Source organism: Coregonus lavaretus, assembly GCF_964263955.1.
Source record: "Coregonus lavaretus genome assembly, contig: HAP1_SCAFFOLD_638, whole genome shotgun sequence".
Lineage (NCBI taxonomy): Eukaryota > Metazoa > Chordata > Actinopteri > Salmoniformes > Salmonidae > Coregonus > Coregonus lavaretus.
The window spans coordinates 154,626-160,625 of NW_028158770.1; positions in this window are offsets into that span (position 1 = coordinate 154,626).

Below are 6,000 nucleotides of genomic sequence, written 5' to 3' on the forward strand. Positions count from 1 at the left end.
TCCAAATGTGCACTTCACATTTCCAAATAATAAAACTCATGTCATATACATTGTCAACGTTTATGATCACTATGTTTGGTGTACAGTTACAAGATGACATGTTGTCATACCCTGGGTTGTTCTGAACAGAATGAGCCTATGCTTGTTTATTGTGAAGGAAATTCGTTGTGGCACATGCACCAGAATGCACGCGTGATTCCTTTGTATGTGCACCAAAATTACGATCTATTTCTCTGAATTGCCTTGTGAAAGCTGTAAGATCGTATTTTATAACTTAGCTAGTCATGTTGGCAATAGAACAAGCTTTCAAATCATGCCCACCTGACCTAGATTGCAATTTATAACGGATCGTTTTTGGATTGGGTAAATAACAACAGTAATTGTGTGATGGCGGGGATGCTGTGTTGAGTTCCAAAGGAAACAATTACAAGTGTGCTTGCTCTAGTTCCTCAACGGCACAGCTAGGAGAGCTAAAAAAAAAAGTACCTTATAATAATAAGCCATTTAGCAGACGCTTTTATCCGAAGCGACTTACAGTCATGCGTGCATACATTTTTGTGTATGGGTGGTCCCGGGGATCGAATCCACTACCTTGGCGTTACAAGCGCCGTGCTCTACCAGCTGAGCTACAGATAGTTGAAGACTCTTATTTGAGTCATAAAGTGCATTGAAATTGCTTAGGAACTGTGCACACTTTGGAGAAGTGTGGCGACTTGGAGACACCAGTTAGTCCTCTCACTCAAACCCTTGTAATGTTTTTGTTTGATGTTGCACTTACCCCACATTTTACAGGAATAGTCTTATCAGGTTACTGAATGTATTCAGAGTATTTTCAGATTTCGTTATCAACAAATGTGGCGAAAAGTACAGTAAATGGAAAATGTATATAAAATCAACAGTGTAATGTTTGGATTTGTTCTTGTGTACTCACCTTTAGTCCAATAATTTGTTGACTACATTTTCTCCAAACCGTTCCCTTTCAATTGCTACAATGGTTATGCTTTAAATATCTATTCGGTAAGAAACATTTAAATTTAGCCCTATCCATAAAGGCCAATTCCCACAAGTGTAAATGGTTAAATAGGCAACATCATTAAAAAATAATAATTCAGCAGAGTTTGTAATTGGTCGGTTTACACTTTTTGAATTGCACAATGTCACTATCATCTTGACTCTGTAAGGTGGAGTATGGTTTCACACTTAGAATACGGAAAGAGCAAGTCAGCTTAGTTGCATTTAAACCACCATTTAAGTCTATAGGGTTTTACAATTCAGTTTCGTCGAGCTTGGCAGAGTATTCAATTGTAGCCTATTATAATTGTGTAATTAATTTATAGCCTAGTTGCTGACAAAATAGTTTGTCGCTGTACACTACCAGTAAAAAGTTTGGACACACCTACTCATTCAAGGGTTTTTCTTTATTTTTTACATTGTAGAATAATAGTGAAGACATCAACTATGAAATAACACATATGGAATCATGTAGTAACCAAGAAAGTGTTAAACAAATCCAAAGAGATTCTTCAAATAGCCACCCTTTGCCTTGATGACAGCTTTGCACACTCTTGGCATTCTCACAAGGTAGGGGGGGTTTACAGGGCTATCTTCTGTAAACCCCCCCTACCTTCTCACAACACAACTGATTGGCTCAAATGCATTAAGAAGGAAAGAAATTCCACAAATTAACTTCTAACAAGCCACACCTGTTAATTGAAATGCATTCCAGGTGACTACCTCATGAAGCTGGTTGAGAGAATGCCAAGAGTGTGCAAAGCTGTCATCAAGGCAAAGGGTGGCTACTTTGATGAATCTCAAATATATAAAATATATTTGGACTTTTTTGTTTACTACATGATTCCATATGTGTTATTTCATAGTTTTGATGTCTTCACTATTATTCTACAATGTAAAAATAAAGAAAAACCCTTGAATGAGTAGGTGTGTCCAAACCTTTGACTGGTACTGTACATTTTCTTCAGTCATCACCAGGAACCAGTGCTGACTGCTGATACAGCATCAATGTCACCTCATGTCTTTTTCATGAAATAGATAATGATATAAGCACACATTGGTCGGCAGAGTAGGCTACAGTCAAACTGATGCTCGCAATGACAGACGTAATTGACAGCACATGCCAAACGATCAATTCAGTATGCTTTCATTTAGGAAGAATAATGATTGAAAACTGAATCATTGACTGAAATGCAAACATAATAATAATGGAATTGAACTCACGAGGTAGAGACCCCTGGTAAGGTTCTGTAAAACAACAACAACAACCCATGAATCAAATTCAAATCAAGTTTTTTTTTTTTTCAAGAATGCAAATATAATTTGTTTATGTGTTGCATGTTAAAAGATGTAGAAAAAAAATATTTCAAATAGCCTATGTCCATAAACCACCTGTTCATAAGTTTACATCAGAGGAGGCTGGTGGGAGGAGCAATAGAAGGACGGGCTCATTGTAATGAATGGGAATGGAATAAATGGAACCGATTCAAACATGTGGTTTCCATGCGTTTGATACATTCCATTTATTCTATTCCAGCCATTACAATGAGCCCATCCTCCTATAGCTCCTCCCACCAGCCTCCTCTGATTTACCTATAGCAAACAAACACTCCTTATGTCTTTATGACCAGGCAGGAACACATCCTATTACCACACATTAGAGCATATGACGAGCGTAGTTGTGTGGAGAATTACGTAATCCAGTGGTTTTAGGGCTCATGTGTGCTGCTGGGGAAATCAATAGGTTACAGCAGAGCCTATGGGCTGTGGGTTATCCAGTTCAGTAGAGTAATGGGTGTTTAGCACTAATCCAGAGGGCTGCTCACATGAGCCCACGAGGTCCGCTCGCATGAGCCCACGAGGTCCGAGGAATGTGGAGAAGCTAATGGGCATATTACTGACTGTAGCCAATAACTCAATAAAGGGGAAATAGTGTGGTGCTCTCAGGTGTTAAGGGGTAGCTGCCCAGGGCACACACCTGGCTCTCTGGGTTTAATATACTTACTGCTTGCAGATCTGAATTGTGGCAGAGAGAAACTTCAGTTTATAAAATGTTGTGCCTCAGTGATTATTTGTGATGGTTCACATGAAGTTGGAACACCTTAGTAACATGGCATCTTTGGCTCACAACAAAACATCAATGGACTAGTCGGGTATTTTTTTATTTTATTTAACTAGGCAAGTCAGTTACAATGACTGCCTACCCCGGCCAAACCCTCCCCTAACCCGGATGACGCTGGGCCAATTGTGCGATGCCCTATGGGACTCCAAATCACGGCCGGTTGTGATACAGCCGGGGATCGAACCAGGGTCTGTAGTGACGCCTCTAGCACTAAGATGCAGTGCCTTATACCGCTGCGCCACTCGGGAGGCCCATACGAGACATCCATGACTATAGCCACGTGTTGAGACATGTGTTTATCAGCAAACAGACGGGCTGACAGACAGACTAGTGCTCTGATTCATACAGCCTTGCTCTGCTGAGGGATGGTGGGCGGGAATTAAACAATAGCAAATAGTGATGTCGTCATGGTGATTAGCTACACACCTACACCCATAGGACTTCATTACATAGATAACTATTGAATAACATACTGTAACTTTTGATGGGCATCAATTATATCTATTATAAAGCATTCCCATGACAGTGAGTAGAGGGAGAGAGAGAGGCAAGCCATTGGATGCAGTACGCACTGGGTTAGTTAGTCACGAGGGGACTGTTTAGAGAGCGAGAGTGTAATGTGTAACGAAAAGCTCGGTCCCCCCTGAACTTTGATCTAATGCGTAGTAATGCTGTCTGGCGTTAGGAGAGGAGAGGATAGAATGGGAGAGATGAGAGGAGGATAGGAGAGACGATTAGGAGAGAGGAGAGGATAGAATGGGAGAGATGAGAGGAGGATAGGAGAGACGATTAGGAGAGAGGAGAGGATAGAATGGGAGAGATGAGAGGAGGATAGGAGAGGAGAAGAGGGGAGGATCATATTCTGTTGCACATCAGACTAGATATAGATACACACACACACACACACACACACAGTTATGCAAGTGTACCTTTTTTAGGTTGACAATTTCAAATTGTCATTGCCACAAAAGTGTTCAAAGACAGCACTGTAATCTTAGTACCTGTCAGTTTGTTCTAAATGATAGTCCTTGCGTGCACATCTTGACACAGAGTTAGGAACAAGGTGCCCGCTGTTCCTCTCCTGGTCATATTTTATGCATTTATCCTCTCATCATCTCCTCCTGGTCAACATGTCCTCTTCACCCCCACTCTATCTATGACGTATTGGTGGGTTATGAAACCCAAATACTAATTCATCCATAGATCTGAAGCCGTGAGTGAAATTGCTGTTTCTTACAATGATGAGGCTCGTTATGCAGACTTTTGTTTGTGTGTATAGCACCATGTTTTTGGCTCATCCTCTGACAAGAGCTTGTTATTGATAAATACATTATTCCTTTGGGGTTATTCCTGTGCGGACCGTGGCTTTGATTTTGGAGATGTCCCCGGGGAACGTGTTCTGCCTCAGGGGAAATCAGCCAGGAATCAGGACATTATCAATGATTCTGTCATCAGTCTCAGCCAATGACATCTATTCTCTATTCAATTGTTTCCGCAACAGCTACTCTTCCTTATTCCTGAGGGTTCACTCAAAACACAAGTACAAAAACATAGAAACAACAGAGGCAGTAATACATTATTCATGAACTCAAAGGTGAGAGATGGAACATCTATGCAGCAGATCGGGCGACCGCCAGACAGACAGACAGACAGACAGATAGACAGACTGACACAACAACATAGAGACAGTAACACACTGGTCATTAGCAGTCAGGTGGGAGAGAGCCTGAAACTCTCGGCCGTGGCAGTTTTGCTGCTGACTAATCTGCTCGTTTGGACAGGAAGTCTCTCTCCTGCTGACTTCCTGTCTCCTGGGGATTAGGTTAGGAGTGGGGGAGCTCTCTCTCTCTCTCTCTCTGTCCACATAGATAGATAATCCCATTTATACTTGTCACGGGGAGCAACCTTAATGAAGCACTAGACCAATATCATGACAAAATAAGGTCATGTTGTTGAGAGGTGATTATGAGGTGATAATTCCTGACTGCATAATGGATTTCTCCAACTGGGACAATAAGATATTGAATTCATTTGCTTTGAAAGGGAAACTTATGAGCATGTAATGTTACCATTATGTAACTTAGCCTACACACTGTTACATTATATGTACTGTATAGCATGTTCTTAGTGTTTAATTATTAATGATAGTCAGCAATGCAGTAATTCAGCACTATAGCATCTGTGTCCACTAGTGGGATATTTACACAGTGTCTACTGCCTATGTATTGTGTTGTGACTGTTGTGCTGTGTTTCTAGGGACAGAACGGGACAGGAGGGACGTTTTGGGATTAGTAGGATCTGAGCTAAACGGATAAAGAGCCAGCCCTCCTCAGGGCCATGACACCACTTGTCATTAGTAGTTAGACTTACAATCCGGTCAGGGGTTTCTACAGTTCACACAAACATTTTATGTGAGCAAAAAAATAACATTTTAGTTGTGTAAATTACATCAATTCAAAAGCTGTATTGTACATTACAATATGATGTAATATGCTTTGTCTCTTTAAAACCATTTGTCTGTGATAAAGAACAAAAGCTCATTTAATTTCCTTGATGTAGGCTTGCTGTATGAAAATACTATGCAGCTCTCATTGGACATTAGTACGTATTTCTCCTAATGACCTCACTCATAGAGCTTCGACTCAAGCTTCCCTTATTGATTTAGCTGTAGCCAGGTTAAATAGCAGCATTATGACTGTGTGAACTGTGTAATTACAGTGTTATCCCACTTCGCTGCACCCCAGTGCACTCACCCAGCAACACCCACCCTCTGCATCTCTCTCGCTCCAGGGTCTGTCAGCCAGGTGTTAATAACATATCATGACTTAACACCCTCATACTGTACGTGTGTCTGTCTGTTGAACAGA